Source organism: Elgaria multicarinata, chromosome 4 (genome assembly GCF_023053635.1).
Source record: "Elgaria multicarinata webbii isolate HBS135686 ecotype San Diego chromosome 4, rElgMul1.1.pri, whole genome shotgun sequence".
NCBI lineage: Eukaryota > Metazoa > Chordata > Lepidosauria > Squamata > Anguidae > Elgaria > Elgaria multicarinata.
Window position 1 is genome coordinate 65,171,103 of NC_086174.1, and position 27,528 is coordinate 65,198,630.

Here is a 27,528-nt window from a genome sequence, read left to right on the forward strand (position 1 = left end):
AGAAGGTGGGGATTCTTAAGGAAGCAGAGATCCTTAAGGAGCTGCTCAGGGGGTGCAGGTCATAAGAAGGAACCCAAGTATTGGCTTCATATGACTGGTCTGCACATCACCTTGTATCACCTTGGTGATGATGTCAGAATCAATGACATGAAATAAATGAGAAATATGAGATACTGAAGAAGGCAGGTGTTAGTTTGTTCACATCTTAGACTACAAGGGTACTGGCTTGAGATTTGAGCTACCAGGTATAATGAGCATGAGTTTAAGAGGTTTCCTATTCCAAAATGGTGGTTTGGTTAAGTGGGAAGGACTCCAACTTTGAGATGCATATAGCTGGGGTAGCTGATATAGAGGAAAGTAAAAAGGGTGTAGTCTTTTCTCTGGGCCTTGGCTGCAATACAGAATGTAATTCTCTGGACTGGTTACTATCAAGATATTTTGGGACAACCAATATGGGACTAAGCTCTAGGGGTGTGCACAGACCCCCCGCTCCGCCCTGCGGGCAGATCTGAAAATTTTGGATCGGCCCGCTCCGCTCCGCGCTGCTCTGCCCATACTCCACTCCTCTTCACCGCAGAGCTCTGGCTCTGAATCGGAGCTCTGCAGTGGAGGGGAGTGGTGCCAGGTAAGGCCGGGAGAGGAGGGCGGGGGGGGGGGTTACCAGGCCCTGCTGCCATTGCCGCCCGTGTGGCAACGGCGGCAGAGCCCGGTAAGGGACCAAGGGGGAGGGAGGCCTTACCTGCCTCCATCCGCGGTCCGTCGGCTTCTTCAATTGAGCCCGCGGTTCAACCAGGAAGTCTGGGCCGCGGGCTCAATTGAAGAAGCCGAGGGACCGCGGACGGACGCAGGTAAGGGAGAGGAGGGGGGGTTTACCGGGCCCTGCCGCTGTCGCCGCATGGGAGACAGCGACAGCGGCAGGGCCCGGTAAACCCCACTTACCTTTCCGGCGGAGCTCCGGATCGAGGCGAAGGATCCGCCTTCACCTCGATCCTCTTCGCCACGCTCCGCCGGCCCCCCAATCCTCTTCACCTCTGCCTTAAGGGCAGGCGAAGCCCCCCGCTCCGCTCCTGCTTCTCCAGTTCGAGGAGAAGCGGAGCACATCCCTACTAAGCTCCAAGGATAAAGGTATACACATTACATTTAGTTTCTTTTACCACTTCATAAAATAGAATTCTACACTGTGTTTTCTTCTCAATAAATGGCTTTTTAGTCCTCTCTATGATTTGCTCTGTGAGATTTGTTGGATAAAAACTCCTGATGTCGCCCAAGGTTAGACTTAAAAATCAGTGTGCTATGTTCATTCCTGGAGCAGAGATACTCAGGACTCACCAACACGTTCTGTAAAGGGCTTCTCTAAATGAGCAATTTATAGCATACTCCTGATTGGCCACTTTCAGAAGTTTGCATGTCATTTTGATGATGTGAACCTTCTGAATGTCTCCCACTCCTTTCCCTGGTTATTCAGTTTAAAAATAATAATCTTGGATATCCTGATTCCTCTGAAATATTTCAGGATTTCCTACCATGTCCAGCTGGTTGCACTACAAAACATACACTAGAGGGCACTGTCCCATTCAATATTATGAGCACTGAGAGGAGAGGAAGTTTTCAACTACAGACATTTAGTCAGCCCTTTCCTCCCATGTAATTCAGCTCATTACAATTGCACAAGAGAAGCAGGAAGCAAAGTGCCAGTAAGCAAATGTGATTTCCCTTTAATCTAAAGAAGCCCAAATTCAAGTTGTCTTCTTTTCTTAACAGTTTGAGCCTTTTCCATTCCTCACCAATTCTAAGATGCCATGCTCTATTTCACACTAAAAATGATGTACGATAGGATTGGAAGAAGTGGCCACCCTTCCAGATGTAGTTGGACTGCAGCTCTCATCATCCCCAATCACTGGGCATGCTAGCTGGGGATGATGGACACTGGAGTCCAGCAACCTCTGCAGGGTGGCCTGTTCCTCATGTGAGGCCTGGGGAAACTTAACACTGCAGATTCTTGTGGAAAAATTAACCTACACGTTGTACCTTGGATGTATTTGTCAAGGTCCAAAACTACTAGATAATCCATCTCTCTGAAGAAAGGAATCCCAAAGATGGGACTATCTGGGAAATCTATGTAGCTAAAGTAGGAACCTCTAGGTTACCTGAATAACCAAAATTAGTTAAGGCTGTGATTGTTCACAGCCAGTACTTCACCATGCTCTCTTCTTATTATACACAGACACACAACATCTTTAAAAACTGCTCAATCACAACCCAATTAGTGCGCAACACAGTGGGAACTTGAAGCTCTATTTGCTGTCAGAGCTCACTCCAAGACAGAAGAATGTACTGTACTAATAATCATTTGATGTACTGCAGTGCAAGACATTAGGAGACATAGGCCTTAGCTAGACCTAAGGATTATCCCAGGCAAATGGAGGGGTCATCCCTGCCTGCTCCCGGTATCCTCTGTGTGTCATTTGGATGTACAGGGATGATCCTGGGATGATCCAGGGATATAGGCCTGGTCTACCCATGGCCATAATGTCCCTGCAATGTATATGAAGCAAATTATTTTTAAAAGTCCCCTTGGGAGGGATTTGCCCTGAAATATAGAATATAAGCAGTTTAAATAAATAATAAATAACACGACATCTGCTTTCAGGGTAGTAACATCTCTATCCACTTCTGATACACTAAAGTGCCTTTCCCGTTCCTAAAATCTGTTCGTTATTTTGATAACTAGATACCCAGAGTAAACTTCGAGGAGCATTACAAAAATGTGATCAGTATCCACCTGCAGTCTGAAGAGATGCAATCCGTTTCCCCACCTCTGTATTTTACCACCTCATTCTGCCTTGTCCTACCCTTTAAGGTGGTCTTAAAAATCCTTTAAAATAAAATGAAACAGAATAAACTCTGCTGCATGTGTTGAACAGGCTGGAGTCCAAAGGAGATTATTCCCTGGTAAGTGTTCAGGGGATTGATGTTTCACAATAACAATGACACTGCACATTTCAGAGTTCATCCACAGAGAAACCTGTCACTCAGGGGAAGAAAAAATAATTCCCCCCTGTTTGGCCAGAACAATCACTATGCATATATCCAAAAGCTCTTGGATTTAAAATGCAATCATGTGGAAGGCTTAGAAAATATGGTTTTGATGTTGAAACAGCAGACTGGTCACAAGGGTTACAAGCACGGTGATATCTGTCCGTGGTTTCCCAGGCACCAAACTCCATCATTAAAGAAAAAAGTGTCATGTATTTTAAGCTTTCCACAGAAATGCTCTAGAAAACATTAAACTGGAAAAGGTGGAGAGGTTGATTGAAAAGCGGTGGCTAGAAAAGGACTGTTAACAGTTCGCTTTAATTTCCTCCTCACGCACTTACAATAGTTGCTAAAACTTACTTACTCAGGTACATTGAGGTTCATGAAATTCATTCAGAACAATGAGGTGTCCACAATGGAGAAGGAATTAGTTAAGGAAAGTACCAGATGCCAGAAAATATGTCCATGTTAAGAATGAGGATTAAGGACATGAAGAAGAGAAGTGCATCTACCAGCTATTCCGTATTGACCAGAAACACATTTTTCAAAGACTTCCCCCCTCTACAACCTTCCTTAGATCATCTCTTGATATTAGCCTCAAGCTCAACCCGGACAAAATGGGCAGCTGCAACTTTGCTATATAGCAGGAGAAGTGCTGCTTGTTTGTTTAGAGGTCATCATAGTTTGGAAGGAGCTGTTGGGCTGGTTCACATATGTATGCATGTGTGTAAGCTGATTTCTTTACACTTGAGTACTGTGCATTTGGTGATTTGCAGCTGTATGTGTGAACTCACTCCACTGAAAATACTGTGAGTTTCATCTGTATGTTATATCTGTGATGGTCCTCTCAATAGGACACCATAGATGTGTTGTAACAAAAACAATAGAGTAGACCTTCATGCTCACTCGTGCCCATGGCAGCACCAACTTTAAAATCAGCCTCGAAGCTATGGCCATCTTTCAAAATTCAATTTTACTCCCCCAATGACACATAGCCATAATATGGTGCAAACTCAACGTAGATGCAAAAGTCACGGTAAATCGCGAATGAGAAGATGCGCTTTATCGCGTAGATAGCCCGGCGCTACAGCGAATGGACAGCTGCATCATCTGTCATAAAACATGTAAGTGCGCATTTAGGACGGGGTAAAGAGCCTGTATGGACGCACACCAAGAGGACCTTCTCTTCTGCCACTCCCAGACTGTAGAATAGCCTGCTAGGAGAGATCTGCCAATTTAACAGTCTTTCCGAATTTAAGAAAGCTACAAAGACTGATCTCTTCCGGGAGGCCTACCCAGTTGAATTTTAAGATGTCTGGCTGTTATTTTAATAATGTATTAGTTTTTTATGTTTTTAATCAGTTTTATGTATTTGATAGTATTTTGTATTTGTGTTGTTTTCTGCCTCGATCCAGAGGGAGAGGAGGGTAAGAAATCTTCTTCTTCTTCTTCTTCTTCTTCTTCTTCTTCTTCTTCTTCTTCTTCTTCTTCTTCTTCTTCTTCTTCTTCTTCCTCCTCCTCCTCCTCCTCCTTCTCTGCTGCCACAAAATGCTATGGAGAGAGTTGGGGGAGCTTGTTGAGCTGAGTCAACTGTCATGTGGGAGAAATGGTTGATCCCCTCACATTGGGGCGGGGGGGGGCACATTCTGTGAGCAGTCTGCCCCATGATTTGACAGCTTGGCCAGGAACTACACTACTGCTTTAAAACATTTTATAACAGTAGTGACAACTGTTGGGGCCCAGAACACAGTCCATTTACAGTTTTCAAACTGTTTTCAACGTGTCCTATCCTGCCTGGTGTAGATCTGGTTGCACATACCTAAATCTTGATCCAACCCATTATCTTTTTGTTGAAGACTAACATAATTTCTGACACTAGTTTTTGTAGGCAAGAGCTTACTTCACTGGAAGAATGAAGTCAGATTCTCAGAATCTTAGGAAGGTGATAGATTTTTTTTTAAAAAAACAAACAAACCTCTGAGTCCCTATATTTTATTTAGATGCAACAGTTAATGAGCATTTGACAGAGTCCTAACTTTGTGTAAATATATGTCAAATATCAAGAGAGTCTGTCACCTTTACTGCAACTTCTTTTTGCTTGCCTAATTAGATAGAATGGGCAACCTTAAATGTTTTGATTAGTTAAAAGAGCCACAAGGGTTTATATGAATTGTTCCTTCTAATCTAATTTGATCCACTTCTAAGTCTGAAATTGGCTCAGGGCAGCTTTACCCAAACCTTGCTAGTGTCGTTTTCCTGGCCTGTAAGCTGATGACGGCAGTAGAATGCTTTATAAAACTGAAACATTATTTTCTTCCTGCCAAAAGGATGTTCAGCTCACATAAATTTTACCCATTTATTGGTGTTTTATCTCTTAGCTAGTGTCGCACAAATGCAGAATCTGTAGTCCTGCCAGGAAATGCTTGTGTTTCTCCAGGAAGGCAGAAAGCAGCTTTTACAAGCAACCCTACACCTTTACTTCTAATTATCTTTGAGTGTGTGTGTGTGTGTGTGTGTGTGTGTGTGTGTCACATGGATGCATCTTTACAAGCTCTGTGCACCCAAGCCTATTGAAATTAAGTAATAAACCCTTCCGAGGGACAGGCGTGTCAGAACGTGGCATGTGTGTACCTGGAGGAGAGCACAAATATGCAAAGACAGCAGCAGAAAAGGGTCAGAGAAGCAAGCACAGGAAGAGCAGCTGCTAAGAACCTAGTCTGGAACAAACATTTGGCAGAAATGGAATACTTGCTGAATGTCTCACTTGGGCAATTTACTAGGGACCTGAATTGCAGTTCTTTTCCTGCTAACACAAGCTTAACTTCTCTTAAAACATTTCTCTGATATTCTAAAAGCAGTACTAGCACTGGAGTAGAGGTAGAGAACCCCTTTCAGCCCAACCCTGCATTAGAGAGTAAGCATCATTGCACACCTGTCAGGGTTCAGGCCTCAGCAGGAGGCTCACTGCCAGCCCCAGATGGTCCCTTGCCCTGCTCATGTCCTTCTTTGCTCTTGCAGCCTGCTCATTTCCCTTTCTGAGTGAGTAATGGATGAGGAGTGTAGAGAAGGAGAAGCCCTTCACTGATCGCTCCTCATAGGTGCCCATGCAGATTAGGCCATGCAACCGAAAGGATGAAGAAGAGCAGGCCCCACTCAGAGATGGGGGGCCATTGAGGATATGTTGCCCAAACAAAGCAAAACCCTGGAGCTGGCACTAGCATGTATTTAGTTGTCGCTAGTTTCTTAACGTGGCTTAAAGCTCACAGTGCAAATTACTGTACGTTGACAACTTTTCCCTGGAAGGGATAGAAATGGCCACAAGAGGATGGGGAAAGGAGGGGAACAAAGGGCTGATTGTGTGCTACCTAGACTCGAGGACATGGCAGTTTCCTGGGTGTGACTGCCATTAATGTATCTTCAGAGTTTGGTAGGAAGGTCTGCTTGGTGGAGCCTTGAGACTATTGAGGTGCTGGCTGCTCTTTCGCTCACAAGAAGCCTGGATGTATTACAGTACTATGAAAAGTACATTCTTGTAAGCCATGGGGTATGGCTTATTTTTCTTGAACAAGCCACCTTGACAATGTATGGTTTGTTGTTGGGTTGTTCAGGGTGGTTAACAAGCTGCCCTGTGGAAAACGTCCTGGGTTCAGACAACATGCTCACCCACAGTTCAACAAACAACCCACGGTTCAAGAACAACTCACATTCAACCAATGAGTGTGAGTTAGCGTGTTGGGTGAACAGCCCCAGTGAATGCAGGGTCCAAATCTTAAAAAGCAAAGACACTAGGTTCTTGCTTGTGAATTTCCCACCAGCTAACTGCCTGTTCTAGTCAAACAAGTACTGGCAGGATGATGGACATGTTAACCATGTCTGACATTCCCTCTATTAGAGGACAGGGGTACATCAACACATGCTGTCTTGCGCTCTCTGGCTTGGGATAGGGCTTTGCCGTGCAGCCTAAGCCAGGCCACAAGACAGCAGGCAAGACAGCTGGCTTCTGCACAAGCACACACAGAAAAGGAAAGTTTTATTTCTTTCCAGTAATTCAGCAGATAATGATGAACAGCCTTTTCCAGGGCCAGTGCACAGCACAGAGGACTGTGCTACAGAAAATCACTCTCAGAGTCTAAGGTCAGTGCTGACAGGGCCTGGTTACTTAAAAGGTGCATCATCTTACAGCTCCTCATTTCTCAAGCAGAGTAAAGAAAACGTTTTAAGCCTATGATCTCTCTCTCTCTCTCTCTCTCTCTCTCTCTCTCTCTCTCTCTCTCTCTCTCTCTCTCTGTGTATGCATTTATGGGACTTTCTTTTGTCTCTCCAAACTCTGCTGACAAGAGGGCCCTTTTCCTCTGGAGACTTGTATTTTTCCAAATATCTGTAAGAGGATAAGAGCCCCAATGCCAAAAATGTACTAAGTCTAGTCAAGTAAACCCTCTGGCCTTATCCACCTCTGAACTGTTATCCATATGGAGGACGGAGGAGAGGAGCAGGCCAAAAACAGACCCAATGCTGTTCTGATTTGCCTCAAGTACATGTCACTGGTGGGCTTGAGGTTGAAGTCTAAGGATATGCAGGTTCCAAAGAAGTGCGCCTGTGCCTTTCAAGGAACCCAGCTACCCACAAGGAAGCACACCTTGACTGATGGGTTTGTTTGTTTGTTGGCTTGTTTGTTTATTTATTTATTGCATTTCTATACTGCCTAATAGCCGAAGCTCTCTGGGCAGTTTACAAAATTACGACAATTCAAAATATAAAACAACAGTATAAAACCATAATATAAAATACAATATAAAAGCACAACCAAGATAAAAACAGCAGCAATGCAAAAATACAAATTTAAAATACAAATTTAAAAGAGCAAAGTTAAAATTAATTTATAGACTGTTAAAATACTGGGAGAATAAAAAGGTCTTCACCTGGCATCTAAAAGAATACAATGTAGGAGGAGAACCTCCATTCAATCCTATTCTCTCTTCTAAATGCTGCACTTTCAACCAAAAGACACGGCAGGAGCACTGTTCATGAGTCTGCGTCATTCATGCATAAAGCACAGGGGGAGAGGGTCTAATTTTGATAGTAAAATGAGCATGAAAAAGAGGATGCCTGCCAACCCTCCTTTCCTTCACCTTACCTTTTCATGCTTGATTGTGCCAGCTACCCTTCTTCACTCTAGGGTGGCCGCCTATGTATCACCAAGCGAGAGAACAAAAGAAGACACCAATCCGGATAAAAGTTGCATATGGCACAGCCCACAATTCTTCACATCTGCCACGTCAACCAACAGGTAGGGAATCAGGGCAGGCTGAAGGCCAGGTTGGTTCTCATATCATCTATTTATTTATTTGGAAGATGCTTTTCCAACAAAGGTTGTGCCCAAAGTGCCTTACAACATAACAACAACAACAACAACAACCAAACCAGCAGTCAGTGTAATATACAAGAACATATCCAACAGTAGTAAATATAACAATAGTAAAAAATACCATAGAAACAACTTCATATAGCCATAACATTGGCAGATAAAAACACAATAGAAGTATCCAATAAACATCCAATAAAACAGTACGTATAAATTAACTTGATGCAATGAACTGAGCACCAAACAGGTAAGAACATAAAGCATAACAGGAATATAAGAAGTGCTCCACATTTGTGGAGAAATATGGTTTCCCACAGTTAGGTTCACAATTAGACTCTAATTGTGGAGAACCCACATAGGTTCTCCACAATTAACCTACAAATACTGGTTGGCACTCACATCTTTTACTTGTGGTAGTTTTCCTCCTAGATTTCACCTGGTTCATCTCTCACAGTTCCTTCTCCATCTCCCACCTCGGGAAGTACAGCTTGCTAGTTCTGCCTTCGCATCTAAGGTATACCAAATCCATGCACCCGAAGCTTGGATATTCAAAACAAGGTGGGGAGGAAGCATGAATGAGATGTGCTTCCTGTTCCCCAGCTGGTTTCGAATATCTGAGCCTGCATATTTCCCCCTGCAGGGAGGTCACATGATCTAGATGCAGAAAGTACATAATCTCCCCCAAGAGGAGGCATAAGATAGGGATGGGTGAACAAGCATTCTTTGTGATTGCCCAGATTCTCCAAAAACCCATCAGGAGCTCCTCTCAACTCATTTCCTGTGTTTGTCTGCACACTTTTGTCATTTTGGTGTGCATTTCAAATGGAAAAAAAGGGATTGTCAAAAGAGCATACAAAAATTTGCGCTTTTGCCCACAGAGTAAAGCATTAAAAATGTGCATTTTTTCCTAAGGCAAACACAAGTTCGGGAATTTGTGACCATCTTTGAAAAATGTGTTAGAATCATAGTATCATAGAAAAGTAGAGTTGGAAGGGGCCTATAAGGCCAATGAGTCCAACACCCTGCTCAATGCATCTCATTTTTGAATGAGAAAGATGCTTGGTGGTTACTTTGTAGGATGCACCCCACATGCAGGGCTAGAGAGGAAGTATAGAATCATATAATCATAGAATAGCAGAGTTGGAAGGGGCCTACAAGGCCATCGAGTCCAACCCCCTACTCAATGCAGGAATCCACCCTAAAGCATCCCTGACAGATGGTTGTCCAGCTGCCTCTTGAATGGCTCTAGTGGGGGAGAGCCCACAACCTCCCTAGGTAACTGGTTCCATTGTCGTACTGCTCTAACAGTCAGGATGTTTTTCCTGATGTCCAGCTGGAATCTGGCTTCCTTTAACTTCAGCCCGTTATTCCATGTCCTGCACTCTGAGATGATCAAGAAGAGATCCTGGCCCTCCTCTGTGTGACAACCTTTTAAGTATTTGAAGAGTGCTATCATGTTCTCCTGCTCGCATTCCCATTTTGGGTTGCAATCATAGCATGTTCACATGATTTGGGAAAATGAATGAAATTCTCTTGCTTTCCTAGCAGAAGGACTCAGCTCAGCATTTGAAGAGGAAGTGTGCAGTTCACTGTGCTTCCTGTGCTCCACTCCCATGGCTTAAAGAGTAAGGGTCAGCATGTGGCCCTCCAGATGTTGCTGGATTGCAACATTTGAAATATCACCATTGGCTGCGCTGACTATGCTGGTGAGAATTGCAATCCAACATCATCTGGAGCACCACAAATTGCTTGGTCCTGGCTTAGAAGTTGCTTTTCTGCAAAACCTCTAGCCTTTGAGGACTTTTAGGTGATTTGTAAGACAAACAAACCCTTTACTTCGTAGTTTTTAAAGAAAAGAAAAGAAGAAGAAAAGAAATTTTTAAAAATACTAACTCCTGTTTGTTCTTCGCTGTCAAACTCTCTCTCTCTTTTGCTCACTTTGTGTGTATGTATGTGTTGTAGCCCCTTTTTACTGTGATTTTTTTTTTAAAAAAATTGCTTATCTCCATCCCAACCACCTCATTCGCTCTGGTCCCTTCTGAGTACTGTTGTCAAAATGACTTTGCTCAAAAAGAGCTACTCTCAGTCCTGACTTAGGTAAAGCCGTTTTTCTATTTTATTAGTCTCATTAGTATTCTACTGCCCTTTAAATGTCACAGGTTCAAGAGCACAGCTGTACATATCCTGGAAATATTTCTGTTTGCTGTAATAAAGCACAAGGATACAATTTCCTGGGACACAGATAAGCTGAAATGGCGGAATGTGGAAGGAGAGAGGCTGAGACTGCTAGATGGGAAACCAGGGTGAATGAAGAAGAGGAAATGAGGATTTTTAATGTCCTATTATGACACTTGGTTTATTTGTGCTGCCTCTGTCTAGAGCTGAAGGACTCGTCACTGCCTCCCATTCAAGGAGTGGAAGGAAAAAGAAAATGCAACAGATTCCACGGCCTTCTTTGACCCATCAGTTAAGACTTTCTTTGCATTACATAGCACATCCTTGTTATTCCATTTACTAACAGTGATTCAGTTCAGAGAGGGAGAAGCTTACAGGAATTGCTTTGTTTTTTGTTCTTAAGAAATAAACTAAAATGTTCCAGGGTTATTATCAAGAGCAAAGTAAAAGGAGTATATTTTGATGGAAAGCCAATTATGAAAGAGAGGAAATAGGAGCCATATGTATATGACCAATAATAAATACATGCAAAATTGTAGGAACATACCTTGGGTTGTATCTAGTGGACTGAATCCAATGTTAACCTAACTTAAGCCCCATTCATTTCAATGGGCCTTCTCTAAGTAGGACTAGCATCGGATAGGATCCCTTAGAAGGGAGAGAAGAAATGTCTACTTACAAGCTGCACCATCCTCTCGCTGTACTACAAATCTATGCATTAATTTCTATTTTTAATCCTATCTTTTCCCATGGTTGAAGTCTTTTAAAAAGAGATAGATAGGTAGATTGACAGATGATAACATGCACACACACACGTCCACCCTAATGTGTGTGTGCATGTGTACAAGCATGTTCATATTAGGGTGAGCACTTATGTATCTCCTACACAGAGGAAATGCATTACCAAAAAAGTTAACAAAAGAGACCCCATATTTACATACATTTTGCACATGCTAATCTATGGTTGCAATTTCAGAAACAAACCATGCAATTTAAACAGAAATACAGTCTATCTCACCATAGGTGGCAAAGGGCAGGGGAGTGACTGTGATCAGGTGACCCGTTTGCTTGTTCAGCTGGCTGCTGTCCAGGTGCTGACTTTGATGGGCAACTTCAAGGCCCAGGTCGCCTTTTGGTTGATATGTTCTCTTTAAAACTGCACAGCTCTTCCAATAGAAGACAGTCCTCTGTAAAGCAGGAAAACAGTCACCCATCTAGGTACTTTTTTATGGTCTTTATGTTATAGTGGTTTACATTTGTTACTTTTGCTTCAAATAGGGCAGCATTAAGGCTGTATAGCTTTTAACCAAGCACCAAAAAGCAGGGAAATTGGGAGTTAAGGCTCACAAGCCTTAATGCCACATCCTCCCTAAGGAGGCAGAAAGTGCCAATGAAATTCTCCTTCTCCCAAAGCAGATAAACCATGAGGACAGGATGGAGACTATGATATACAGAGGTGACTGTGGGGTTGTGGAAAAGTGAGGTGTGTGTGTGTGTGTGGAGCAGAGCAATCTTATGCAGGACTACTCATAAGTAATTCCCACTAAATTCTGTGTAACCATGCATAGGACTGCAGCCTTAAATTGGTATTCTGTTCTGATTCTATGTGGATTGGCTTTGGTGTTCAGAACCTTCCTCTGCTGGTCCTCAGCTTCCTGGGTGAATTACTTGTTTTTTGACTAGCCAGACCTCATAGTAGCCAGTATGTGATTAGCCACATCCCCCTTGGAGCCATTTTATGGTGATGCCCACAGCAGTTTCTCAAATTCTCAAATATGCCCATGGATGTAAAACTTTTGTGGACCCCTGGCCTAAATCGTTAAATAGTAAACAGCAAAAGCCTCACATCCTGCTAAATTGCACTGAGGTTCTGTTCTCTTCATTTCCTGCATTCAAGATATTTAATAGTTTTAGAATAAATACAGGGATCACAGAGTGAGTAAAGTGCCTTCTATGTATATAGAAGCCTGAAAACTTTTAGACTCCTTTCAAATGAAAAGACGTGATATAGTATATATTCATATAAAAGCTATCTAATAGTATATCAAAAGCAGGTGGAGGGTAATTGAATATATCTGTCCTTCAGGGTGAAATACTTGAAACTATTATAGTAATCTAAATGTTCATCTTTAAAAGCAAGCGTGATTTCTTTTATGCAAAAGAAAGTAAGCAAAAAAGCTGAGAGGTGGATAAAAATGGAAGGCACCACTTTTCTTGTTTTATTTTCAAGGCTTTTTATTTTTGGAAACATGAAATGGGTCCCACCTCTTATCTTCCTTGCTGTTTTTGTAACACAAATTGATCTGCTCCCATTTGGTATGGTTAGTTGATCAGAACAAAGGCAAATGGAATGCATAGAATGCATATGCCCCATGCAGCTTGTACAGTTTCTGTTTTTCCTACCTTCACCTCCTTTTTTGGATGAGGAGGGGGGAAGGATTATTTATTTGTGACTTGAAAGAAGAAAAATTATGGTCAGTAGCATTTCTAGTCTGTGGTCTTGTGATCAGAACAAAAGAGAGGAATTCCCTAATGCTGAGAATCACAATAGCTTCCAAGGTCAGACAAAGTGATGGGCCTCTCTTTAGCTGGGTACAGTTCCAAAGCATGCTGAGCTAACATCGAGCTTACCACTCAGTAGAATCTGGTAGCTCTGATTTCTTTGGGCTGTGAGTCCACTCTGGGTGTCAGTCAGAACCAGCCAGAACTCTAAAGGAGTGATCCAAGGTGCTGAAACCTATCCCCAAACTAGGTTCAGCACCTTGGGTAGCTCCTTTAGAGTTCTGGCTGGTTCTGACTTTAGCCCAGGGTGGATTCACAGCCCCACCAAAATTGGAGCCACCTGTCTCCACTGCCACCATCCTACGGGACCAACGGGATGTGAATCATGGAGCAGAACTGGCAGGTTCAGAACTTTAGTTTGTAAACTCCTTGGGGGCAGGAACCTGTCCTTTTGTACACTGCAAAACACCATGCACACTAATCACACTACATATAGGGTCAGACCAGACCATTCGTTCACCTAGCTCAATATTGTATATAATACAGGGTTTCCTCCAGGACTTCTTCCCAACCCTACCTGGAGATGCCAGGGAATGAACCTGGGGCCTTCTGCATGCAAAGCAGGTGCTCTGCCCCTGAGCCATAGTCCCACTGTAACACCATAACAATGTAATAGAGAAACAGCTGAAGTGACTGGATAATGAATGAGTCGCTCTGCCAGATAAGGGATGGCTAGGAATATACCACTAAGAACAACAAAGAGTTTTGTGGCACCTTAAAGACTGACAATTTTATTCTGGTGCTGAGTTGGAGAGTGTCCATGAATTTATGCCAGAATAAATTGGTCAGTCTTTAAAGTCTCACACGACCCTTTGTTGTTTCTGCTGCAACAGATGAATACAACTATCTCTCTCAAAACTACCAAGAATGTTGCTGTGAAACATTAATTCCTGTTGACCAATAGAAGTGTATGCCTGGTTTAGTTGTTTACTAGGCCAATGGGAGCCTTCACTGGATCAAGGAGCAGGCAAGTCCCCAACCTGTTACCATGCAAATAACTTCAGGTGAGATGCAGGTGCTCCATACAGATGCCTGATGCTCACTATTTGTTCCACTCCAAAATAGCACCGGGAGATAATACAAACTGAGCTTCTACAACTCCCCCCCCCCACACCTAGGGCATGCAGGCCACACACAATGCTAGTGATCAGCATGGTGGAGGGTGGAGGGCAATGCCAGCCTGGGAAAGATGGACACCTGCCTGGTAAATGTCTGAGTCAGGTTGCAGCACAGTGATGAACCTCTTCTAGCCCGAGGGCCAGATTCCATTACAGAAAAGCTCTTCGGGGCTGCTTTTCAGTGGTGGGCGTGGCACCCCACTTACCCATGAGCTGTAATTTTGCGGAAAATCATGGGCAAGCTTTTTACACAAATAGCGACGAATGCAAAATGGCAGCTGAATCTGGCCATTTACACATAATTGCAGGCAAGCGTGGGGGTCCATGGACTGGAGTCTGAGGGGGGGGATGAACAGGGGGGATGCCCACCAGACTCCACTGCCTTCTTGGACCCCACAACATCCCTAGTTGTGAGTATAAAATATTGCCTTTCCAATTGTGCACTAAAGCTTGAACCAAAGAGTATATGCCTGTGTGTGTATGTGTGTATGACTGGTTCCATGCTTTAAGTAGCAGAATTGAATCGAATCGAATCGAATCGAATCGTGAATAGAAATGCAGATGTTAAATAATGTTCTAATCAAACAGTTGCCTCAGGACAAGAGCTTTGGTACTTGTGTAAAATAGGGGATATTGGCAAGTGGACCCTTTCTCCTCCCCTCAATAAGCCACACTTCTCCAAATTTCCACTCCTGCACCCCTGTTTAAACATCCGGAGTCTTGACCTCCATTGTGTCCAGTAACCTGAAGTATCTTTGGTTGAGTTGACAGACATTCTTTGAACTGTGAAATCTAAAGGTTGATGGGTATCAAGAACCATTGGCTGCTTTTTTAATGCAGGCCAATCAGACTAAAATGGTTGAGGTGCTTTGTGTGAGCGATGGAGCTGCCTGTCATTCTAGGAGACAAGGATCCAATAGGAAGGGGTGGGGTGGCAATAACCCTTTTCCTTTTAGTGTTTGTCCAATCAGAGAACAGAAATAAATACCTTTGGCACTGAAGGATAAGGCTTTTCCTTCACAAATGACTTCAGCTCCCTTTGTTGCTTTTTTTTTAAAAAAAGGGGGGGGGGAACACAGTGAATATGATAACCCATGAAAAATCTCAGATGAATGTAGTGTCTATTGACAAGTAAGGCAGCATCTCACTGCTTCTTTTTCTTTATGGGTATTTGTTATTTTTAATGTCATATTCTTCTTGGTTTTTTTTTTGTTTTTTTTTTAAATCCATCCTACGAAGAGACAGGAAATTAATATATAGCCATAAATACCGATATGCTGTTTTCATGTTTGAGAGAATCAAAGAACAAGGAGAAAATTGTAAATGTAAAAAAATATTCAAATTGACACAGGGGCTGTCTATACATGCTCAAAGTCCCGCAGTGGCTGCAAATCTGCACTGCATGAGTTATATGACACAGCCACAGATTCGCAGCCACGGTGGGGCTTTCTCTTGAAGCTGGGCAGAAAAGAAGTTGGGGACTTACCCCCAGGTTTTTGGTTGGAACAAGGTCATCCTGGTTCTTCCGCCATCTGACCTCATTCCATGGCCAATCCGGTGGGGAGGCCTTGGTGGAAGGTGACTGGTGATTGGTTGCTGGAAACCAAAGAAAGGGTGGAGGTGGGGTCCTAGTACCCAGGAACCCCGTGATCCTTCCAGGCATTGGGATTACCCAATGCCACCCCAGGTAAGTAAGACTAGGGTTTGGGTGGAAGGTGGCACCAACTTGGCACCATAAAGAGAGCCCCCAATCTATGGGGGGTGGGGAGGGAAAGGGAGGAACGTACTTGTGGGGCATGAGCCTCTTAAGACCACAAAATGGCAATGAGTCACTAATGTGACATGGCTCCAAGAAGGTAAGCAGTGAAAATATAACATCTCTGAAAGGCAAAGGAATGGTTCATGCCCCAGCTGGGCATCCTGTATGCACTATGGAGGAGAAGGTGCACATCCTACCACTTCCCAAAAGTAATGTGCAAATATGGGCATTATGTTTGGACACTCACATCCCATGAGTGGGGTTCTCCTCCCCGAAAGGGTGCTCCTGATTCCCGGGAAAGCAGGGATGCAGAAGGACTTTCAGCCCAAGGGGCTGAGTTCCATTTTGGAGAAACTCTTAAGGGCTGCAAGCATGCCAGTTGTAAGCAGGGCTGAAGGCAAAAAAAGTGAGGCCAGGAACAAAACGAACAATACCAAGAATGCTGGCATATTTTATTTTAGAGCTCTTCTGCTAGGGAAAAGACTGTACAAAAGCCAGTTAACCTCCAAACAATAAGTGGTTGGGAGCAAGTGTGTGGGGCCAGGGGAAGGGGCGTGGCTTTCTGGGGAACCCTGGAAGGCTGGCTTAGGTTTCCCAGAAGGCTGGATTTGGCCTCTGGGTCCGAGGTTCTGCAACCCTGCACTAAAGGAAGAGAAGAGGAGATTTTTTTTTGCCATTTTCTCCTTCCTCTGCAGCACCCCCAGAACAGTGGGGGATCCTTCAGTTATCAGGAGCTTCTGGTGGTTCAGGGGCCTTTCTTTTAATGGAAGGGCTTCTTCTGTGTGCAGACTGGCACCTCAGGACCCAGCCCAATGCATTTATTTCAGCTGTGTGCAGTGTTCCCTACTTTTTGGTGGAGGAAGTATCGGGTGAATTGGGACCCACTGGTCATGCAACAGAAAATGCTTGTTTCTGGATCAGGAGAAGTCAGTAGAGTTTCCTTCTGCAATCTTCCAGAACAGGGTGTTCCACTTGTTTTGCGTTGCTTTTTAACCACCAGCTCCCTGTTGCACTTGCAGTGGGGCCCTGCTGGCTTATGGGTGGACTGGGATACTGCCCCTTTGTCTCCAGGAGGCTTTACCTTCCTTGTGTTCCATGGCTGGAAACACAACACAGGGAGTAAACTAATTCATTTTGCGCCCTCCTCTAGACCTGGCTACTTCGTTCTGTTTGTTAGCCACCTAATCTTACATGAATGTAGTCTTAGTTTTATGGCCCTAAACCTGCTAGAGTAGTTATTAATTACTCAATATTTGATGCGTAAGTTGTCGAGACAATATTAATGGTTGGAAAATCATAACACCCATGAATGATTATTCATCCTGAGGCACCTTTGCTTTGGGCCTACTCAATCTTTCAGAGGTACTTCAGGCATATTAGGCACTTGCTAATGACCTTCTGCAGATGATGTAAATCTTCCAAAAGAGTAATTACAGTTTCCTTAAAGGTCTGTGATTCGCTACATCCATCAAAAGTGGATGGCATCAACGCAAGTGTGATAAGAATGCTCTTGTTTGGACTGGGATTTAAGGAAATTAGAAGTGGCCTTATTGGATCTGATCAGGGTTCCCATCTTCTCCCCACATCAAAATAGCATCTAATAGTCAGGAATCCAACAGGTACAGGATATATCTCACTGTCAGGGAAAAAAGCCCCTCTTCCTAATTAGTTTCCTGCATGTTATGCAACTGCTGAATGCATAGCAGCTCTGTTAGGGGAGAATGTGGCATCTAGACATGTCCATCTGCTGGTAGCCACATGGAATGTTGGCTTGATCTCCTTTGGTCACACATGCCCAGTGGTACAGGAGAGGAGCTTCTCCCTTCTGGTTCAGTCTCACATTGTGTGAAAATGTTCCAACCACATGGCTAGCTCCAAGAGCATGGGGGCGGTCCCAGTCCCACCTGAGTGACACCCTCTCTTCCAGATGGCAAAGACCCATGTAACTGGCCCCAGCAATTTCCTAGGATTGGAAAACCTTCATGCAGACCTCAGCAGCGTGGGCTGTGTTTGCGAGGCATGGCCTTGGAGGAAGAGGCAAGATGTTTGCCGAGGACTTAAGGAGAAACAAAAAGGTCAGAAAAGATTATTCTCCCTTTGCCACTGTCTGCTTGATGCTTTGAAAGGATGGTAGGTTCATTTGAATGTGTGCAACACTTGTCTCCTTTGAATTATTTTTATCTGTATGAGGAAGGATTTAAGAAATATAATGAAAACTGTGAACATTCCTACAAGCAATGTGTTGGTAATTATCACCTGAACTTTCTTTCCCCACCCTAAGAATAATTTATCTCCTACACTTGGCAATTGAAAGCAATGCTGTCACTTCCTTTTTCAGACTTCTGTTTCAATGGACTTTCCTCCTCCACCTGAGACTGCATTTGGACAGGATAAATGAGAGGAACTGAAGTCTTGCAATAACTTGTGATTTCAGAATCTAAAGCACCCAATGCGTATTTGGTCCAGGGAACCCCATTTCTAGATGCTAAACTCAAAATACCCCAGATTTTAAGGCGTGAAAGCCAGAATGAAAGTCCACTAGGGGGCACTTAAAGATCATTCATCTCTAAGGAAGTTATGGGTTCAATGGAGCATTGAGAAAGGCATCGATGAAAGGTTCTTAGCTATCTACAACTGGCTTATTGATAGAAAACAAAAGTTTATTGATAGAAAAGAATTGCCCTGGCTTCAGTAGGCCTTAATGGTGTCACCAAAGACAAATGCCTCAGATCCATTCCCTTCTCAATTTAAAATACTGTTACTGTTACATCTGTGTCATGCTCTTTCTTTGAACAGTATCCATAGAGTTCATTGTATCCCCATGGATGTTCTAAGACACCCTATAAAACAGGTACAGATGAGAGATAATCATGCTGAGCAAGCAAGAATGATCCACATGCACAAACAACCTTTCACGTGCATTGCTGATGAAGGTCTGAAAACATCTGCCCATCTACTTTGCAGTGCTGATCTATCTACTTTTGAATTGGTTGGATGCATCTAGGAATAGGGACGTGTGCCTGCATCTGATGCTCCTACATAGTTGCCTACCACTGGATTGGGAGCAGAGCCACTGGCGTCCCCATGGCCTCCGATGGAGCATCATAACCAACCAAGGGTGTGAACCTGGGGATTGTCTTTCAACCCAAAGGCGACACTCCATTCCCAGTGGTGAGTGGGGCTGAAGGCAAAAGGGGTGGCCTTCCAAATATCAGCACGTATTAGCTTAAATCTCTTACTGCCAGTAACCCAGCCTTGGTAGATGTGTTTCAACTTTTCAGAATGGGGGAAAAACTGTACAAATGATTGGTGGTTGGAGGAATGGGGTTAGGGCCAAAAGAAGGGGCGTGGCTATCTGGGAAACCCAAGAGGGTCATATTGATACCCCAGGAGGGCTGGAGTTGCCTCCCAGGGACTGAGATTCTGCACCCCTGCTCTAGCCAATGGAGGCTAGAGGCTCTGATTTTGGTAGGGCTGGGAATCCATTCTGTGTTTCAGTCAGAACCAGCCAGTACTCTAAAGGAGCTAATCAAGGCTTGGCTACATCAAACAGGTTCTCAAAACGAAGCCAAAAGCAATAGATTGAAAACAAGCAGCAGGGCATTTTTTTGTGTATTCGTTTTAGATATTGATGTCTTCTCTTCAGAAATGAAGGCTCCTAAAGCTGCTTCACTAAAACAAATAAAAAACAGTTAAAAGTGAAGTTAACAATCATTTAGCAATAAGACAACAGTGAAACCAAATCTAAGAGTTTGGGGCAAATGAAATGTTTTCATTTGGTGCCAGAAAGGAAAGGCAGTTTAGCTCTGTTCAGGTGTTTGTCTTAATGTCCATCTGTTTGTCTTAATGTCCATCTTAAGCCATCTGTCCCTAAGCTTTAAGGTGGATTCCTGCATTGAGCAGGGGGTTTGGACTCGATAGCCTTATATGCCTCTTCCAACTCTACTATTCTATGAAATCCAGGTCTGATGTATATAATATGGCTGGCTGACAGTGGAGGATGATGGCTCTGATGTCAGTGAGACAGTAAATCCTTGGGTAGCTCCTTTAGAGCCATCCAAAGATTCTGCACCTTGAATATTTCATTTAGAGTTTGACTGGTTCTGAATGAAACCTGGAGCAGATTCACTAGCGCACTGACATCAGAGCCACCAGCCACCATTGTTGGCTGACTATTTTAATTTTGTGTCAGGAAACAGTTTCCCCCCAGTAGGGAGATAGAGGTAACTTAGTAAACTGATTTTGGGGGAAACACTTTTAAAGTTACCCTTCAACCCCTTGAAGCACCGTAGAATGCTCACAATCATAGTAGCTAATGGAGTATATTTAGAGATGGATGCATTTATCAGTTCACTCTCAACATCTCATTTTTTTCTATCTAAATTATGTTCATCCCAAATTCTGAGACCTTTAAAAATGTAGACATTCTTGTGCATATTTCTCAATGCACGCATTTTTTGTCAACAATTCTGCCATTTTTTGCAATCAGTCTTCCTAATAATGTGCATTCTTAACACTATTTTCACTTATACACACATTTCTGTGTGCATCTTCCCATAATGTGCATATTTTTATTAGAGAACCCCATTGCAACATTTGGAGAAGTATGAATCTCGATGCGTAACTGAGGTTCACATCATGGTTCTAAAGTGTGAGATTAGGTTCTACACCAGTTGCTGGGGAACATGGGTGGGATGGCGCTGTTGCACCATGTCCTGCTTGTGAGTCCCTGGTTGACAGCTAGTTGGCCACTGTGTGAACGGAGTGCTGGACTAGATGGACCCTTGGTCTGATCCAGCAGGGATCTTCTTATGTTCTTAAGCATGGATTAAAATGCAAGCAGAATGAATTTCTCCTCCATTCCCAAAGTATATTTTCAGGATGGTTTACATATGACAAGGATAATAATGATCTTGAAGAAGTTATCCTGGCCTAGTACAGCCAGGCTATTCAGGTATGCAGAGTGTATCCCTGGGTGGGTGTGGAGAGGGCGGGGACCATTGCCCCTGATTTTCTTTAGGCAGAAATGTCCCTCTATTAAAATCAAGCTCCCCTTCTTCCAATGGAAACCGTCCTTTCAGTTTCAAGCTGTCGCTATTTCCTGCTTTCTGTGAGCTTTGAGATTCAGCCTTGAAAGACTCGCACAGCCTAATTATTATAATCCTCTCGGAGCTTAATTATTGGGAGCTGATGCTGGTGCACACAAGCTTAGTTGACAATCTGGCTTCATGCAGCTGGATCCCAGCATTGCATTTGGCAAAAGAATCCACTTGGTGAAGTCATCTAAAATAATTATGCTTTAAATATGCACTGTTTTTGCCAAGCGCATGTGCTGCTGAAACGTAGGATGCAGATGCCATGAATTTTCTATTCTCTTCAGCTTCAATCCTGCCATGTGCAGGAAAGAGGTGTGCTCTAAAATAAAATAAAAATCTCCCTTGTCTTTTCCAATGCAGGAAAGCTTTAATTAGACATAAATGAGTTTGATCAATGAATCATTAACTTCCATTAAACTTTAAGTAGATTTTCTGACCTGGCTACTTCATTTTGAATTTAATCTGGTATACTTGATAATTAGAATGAAAGGGACGAAGGCTGGAGGCTATCCTCCGTCTTTCACACGAAATAGAGTTGAGTCAGCTAGTAAGTTACATTATAGTCAGCTTATAAGGGCAGGAATTGACTGTAAAGTGTAATTTTCCTTGGAAAGACGGACTGTGTGAAGTGGATTGGCTCTTTGTTTTGCTTTCAAAATTAGTCCTGGAACAGCCTGTCTTGAGGCATTAACATGTCTTGCCAACCCATATTGCTGCCTATGCAGCCCTCATTGTTCTAGATTATGAGGCAAGGTTTTCTTGGAACTCCGAAACTGCAGAACATGAGCGGAAAAAGTCTGCTTGATGACTCAATTATCTCTGGGTTGAACTAGCGATGTCTGAAAGGTTAGTTCCTTTTTACAACCCCAAAAGCAAACTTAACGCAGGGGGAATCTTAGCGATTTTCTGAGCTTGTGTTCACATTCAAAAGTGCACAAATCCCTTCCTATCCCAATCTTCATTTTCAGGCTTTAACCTATGGAAGAAAATATGCATTTTTGATCAGGAAAAATGCACATTTTTTTTCAAGTCGAGACAATTGCGCACTTTTTAAAATGCACATTTTTCCCAATAAGAAGGTGGGGGGGGGGAAGCTGCATGTGTTTAGGAACACGTACAAAGTGAAACAAGCTTTGAGAAAGAATGAAGAGAACCTTGACGAGTTTGAAAATCATACATTTGCCCATCCCTAGGTTGAACTGGTTATATTTTTAGAAGATCCCAAAACACTCACAGCTGCAACTCTGCCATTACTAGTATTCTTAAATGCTAACTTTTGCTTTGGTCAGTGACTGGACTAAAATGTTCTTGCACACAAACTTCATTCCTTTAGAACACTGGCTGGCAACTTTTAGAGGTCCAGGGACCAATTTCCCCTCACTTGGGGCCGTTCCCCTCCCGCCCATCTCCAGGGAGCTTCCAGGGAGTAAGATTTTGCTTTAAAACAAGGTGCATTTTCCTTATCTGCCTTAAGGAGAAATAGTGACTTTGGCCAGATCTACACCTTGTGACAAATCATTATGAATGGCGAATAAAAAGCAGGAAGTGACACTATGAAAGTGGTGGATTGTACCCCAACAGTTACCAGTGCGCTATAAAGCAATAGTGTAGATATTTGGCAGCATAGTGGGAGGAAAGTAGGGCCACTGAAAAGATTGGGGAAGCATGCAACTGGTTGGCTACATGTTGCCCACCCTTCTTTAGAACCACCCAGGAGCAATACTAAGGCAATTGAACCACAATCGATTGATGTAGATCACTGAGGGGATGCTGTGCTTCTTTTTGGAACCATGAACTCCACCTACCATAGATAACAACTCTGGAGTCAAATAGAGGGGAACATCACCTTTTAATTTGATTTAACTATTATTTCCTTTTACTGACTTAATAGATTTTTATACTGCCCTTCAATAGAAGTTACCGGGCTGCTTTACAAGATTATAAATTTATTAGCTAGCAACTTTCAGAGATTTATTTATTTACTGTGCTTTTAAATTGCCCAATAACCAACGTTCTTTGGGTGTTGTACAATGCATTTACAATATAAAATATGAACATTAAAACAAAACAAAACAAAATAAAAATAGCCCATAATAAAATGGAGATCAAACCAGCAGCAAAGAATAAAAACAACCTCAATATAGAAAACCAAATTAAAACCAGCAGGAGAATAAAATATTAAAAGCAGTAAAAGAAGTTCTTAATGTACCTAGGAGAATAAAAAGGTCTTCACCTGGCACTGACAAGACCACAAGATAAGTGATAGGTTGGCCTCTCTGAGCAGAGCTTTCCACAAACGGGGTGCTACCACCGAAAAGGTTCTTTCTGTTGGAGCCACCTGCCTGACTTCATTAGGCAGGGACACCGAGGAGGGCCTCAGTGTCTAGATAGGTAAATATGGGAGGAGATTTCCTTCAGGTAACCCCAATCCACTTAGCTTTAAAAGTTATTATTATTATTATTTATTTATATAGCACCATCAGTGTACATGGTGCTGTACAGAGTACAACTTTGAATTGGGCCCGACAACAGGCTGACAGCTGGTGAGGATGGAGAAGCACTGGCATAATATGATCATGTCGGTTAAAGTTTCTGAAATGTTTTCAAAAGTAGCCCCATATATAACACATCTTATCTTATGCATATGATTCAAAGTTGGGAGTTAGTTGGTCATCCCTTTAGCATTGCCTTCTCGTGACCGATTCTGTCAATCCCTAAGCAAAAGCCACACATCCCAACCAATTGAGACAATCGTTCATGCCTGAATACTTTGTGCTGCAATTGGGGAACCCCTAAGATCTGAAAAAATGCAGCACAGCATCAGGGAAAACACTGGAATGTAGTGGAAGGAATTTGGATGGAAGGAATGCCATCTGGATTATTAGAAATGAATGAGCAAGTGAATGTGTCAGTAGGAGAAAAAAACCCAAATGTGAATGACCTTTGTCCTCTGATCTTTGCTCCTCCCCTAACATCCCAAGAATTTGATGGCTGTGATGGCTGCCACCCTTTAAGAGGAGCAAAATGCAGCCATGAGGTTTGCTCCATCAGCCATCTCTCTCTTGGGATGCTTCCAGAAGGAAGTCTTCTATTAGTACTAATGAGAAGGCATTGTGCAGCGCTTCTGTCTATTTTTCCTCATCAGATTTTCTGTGGTAGGAGAAAAGATGGGAGAAGTGAAAACACGGGAAAGTTACAAATCATCTGCACTCCCCTGTACAATTCCAGGAATGAGGTGAAGGGATGCTGTCACAAAAGCCTCATCTGGAAGCCCCCTTCTGCATTCGCAGAGATCCGGTAATGGTGTAAACATAAAAGATTTCCAGACCTTCCTGCAAATGATTTGGGACAGAGGCTGAATTAGCCACAAAGGAGCTGCACATTTCTTATGATCCATTAATAATAAGAAGGGAATGGAAAGACCGCTGGGAGCTGCCAGTCAAGCCAAATCACGGGAAGCCTTGAAGCATAACTTTGAAAAGCCATCACGGTTCTGTTCCGCCTCCAGTGCAGCGATACTACAAGTGTCAACTTGTCACATTTTATTTCCATTCACACGACGTGGAGGGCGCAGCAGGACTGAGAGGGAAGGGCACATTTCCTTACCACACTTTTATAATCTCTCTCTCTCACACACACACACGCATCCTCCCTGCTCCAGCAAGTGCCAGAATAGCAGCACCATTTGCATGGGGTGCAGGAGGCAACAGGAGGGGAGGGAACGGCCCTGCCATTCTCCTGCCTTAGGAAAGAACGAACTGTGCTGCATCCTGTCAAAGCTTCTTTCGTGTGAGCTAACCACCAGAAATGTTGCTGCTGCACCTGCTGGCTGCTGCTGCGGACTGCTGGGAGGGAAATGTAAAGCAGAACTGCTGCAAACAAGCTTGTTGGAAGAGGAGGCAGCTGCTCCTTGCCAAACAAACAAACCCCACACTGTTTGCAGCTACTTCTCCAGAATGGCTCAAAAAGATCCGCCTCATCTAGGAATGTTAAGGGTTGAGCTGACACAACATGCCCCATCACTTAGCACAAGGATTGGATCCAAATTCTGAGGCTGGATCCAGATTTAGTCCTACCTAGAGTAGGCCCATTGACATCAATGGGACTGAAATTAGTCATGCCCAACTTCAGTCATCCATAAATTTCAATGGGCCTATTCTAAGTAGGCCTAAATCTGGATCCAGCCTCAGAAATGTAAAAATCATTCAGTCCCTATAGTTTTTCTGAAGCATAGCATCCCCCTCCCCATTGCCTTAGCCATTGGGTCCAGTCTTGCCTGGTAAGATTTAATCAGCTATGACAGACAAGTGTCCAGAGTGTATGTGGTCACCTGTAGTTCTCCTAGCATCCTGTTTACAACCTCAGACAATGGAAATGGCAACGGATCCAGGAAACTGTGACAAAAAGATACTAAGGGCATATTTAAGATTTCAACTCCTGTAATCAGAATTCATTTAAACCAATGCACGAATTGTGTCAAATCTTACACTATTTTTGAAGAAAATCCTTCAATATTTAAAAGTTTGATGGTTCCTTTGATGGATTTTTTTTTTGGCTGCCTAATTAGGAGGCAATTATGTGAAAGCAGGAAACCTTTTTGATCATGAATATGTTAACAACAGAAACAGGACTTCTTTGGGACGCAGTTCTTGCTGGCTGATGGAGCATGGTTGAGGAAGGCAAAGGCACTCATAGCTTAACAGCCCGTAGTTCCTTTCCAGTATTGGCATTAATTAGTGTGCTGGGTGGCATTCTTGGCAAAGACTGATGCAAATATTATAGACTTCCTCAGCCTTGTGTCCTACAGATGTGCTGGGGATGGCAACTCCCATCATCCCCAGACAGTGCACTTTATATTTCTAAAAATATATAACAGCTACTAGAAAACATCAGTTGCATCAATTAAATGAGAAATGTCTATTTACAAAAGTCTGGTATAAAGATCAAGGGCCATCTGAAGGTATAGCTGTGACTTGATGTTCCTCATCAAGTGCACCTGAAAGGCAGACTGAGGGAGGCACAGAGATCACCTGGACACCATCTTCCACACTGTGGTGAAATGTACTGTATTTCTATTTAAATTATACTAATGATTGCTTTACAAATAATACAGCCATAGATATAAATTACCATATAATGACACTATTCTGCAATAATAATCTGCTTACTTTTCTTTTGTAGACTTGTGGTACTGCTTCTTCTTCTTTAAATCAACACTAAGAAAGTCTAAAAGATCTGGCATAGTTTCTTTTCATCCCTCCTGCAAACTCAGCATGAAGAAACTTGTACTAATCAATTCAAAAGGTGCAGCCATGAGAATCAGGGACCTTGGTGTGGTAACTGGGGATAGAGGGACAGCTTAGAAACTGATACTCCAATCAGGGGGACCTGAGAGCTCTGCTCTTCAACCTGTCCCTAATAGCTCCTTGAAGCTCAGCTGCATGCAGAGTTGAAAACTCCTATTAGGAAAAAACTGGAACTGAAAATCAGGAGCATGGGTGTGAAATCACTCCAGCAAACTCCAGAAAGACTCCAACTATTAGTAATTGACCTTTGTGTCAATGAAACTCTTGACCTCAGATTCTATTACTCTACATAGGATGCTACAGATTGCATTTGGAGTTTCTTACATCTCATAGGCAACCTCTGTGATTATAGTGACTTCAATGAAGAAAAGTTATATGCATCAGGGAAATGTATCAACACCAGGAGCATCCTTTATAATTACCCATTTTGAATAATACAGGGGCTGTTAGCAAAGCTGTCTCCTGCTCTTGGCTGCTTGCGGCACAAAGAGTACAGATTTTCACTTGATGAGGATTTGAACATTCTGGTGTCATTCTCACCCTTTCTAGACATTGTTGCAAAGCAACCTTTGTACATATGTATGGACCATTTTGTATAGGAGCAGCTTTAAGTGACACTATTCAACCACAGTTTTTGCTGTCCAAAGGATATTCTGATTTATTGCTCGAAAGTACACTGGACCAAAAAGTAACAAGGATGGTTCAATTCAAAGTTAGAACCTCCTAAACATTTACAATACATGAACTCTAGTCCCAGCAATGCCTCCAGTTTGAAACGAATACTTTACTTATAAGCTTCTGGGTGGGGTTGGGTGGGCGCAAGAACAAAAGCAGGCGGCGCTTCCTCTCATGACTGGACCCTGTGGGCTTCTTGAGTTCTGGGGCATGCGGTGGACATTAAAAAACAACAACACTATTTTATCCAATTAATCAATCTATGGCCATGGCTACACCAGCCCTATATCCCGGGATTGTCCCGGGGTCATCCTTGTGCATCCAGATGACACACAGGGGATCCCGGGAGCAGGCAGGGATGACCCCTCCATTTGCCTGGGATAATCCTTAGGTCTAGCTAAGGCCTATCTGACACGCTTGTGGCAAGTCCCTTCTATTT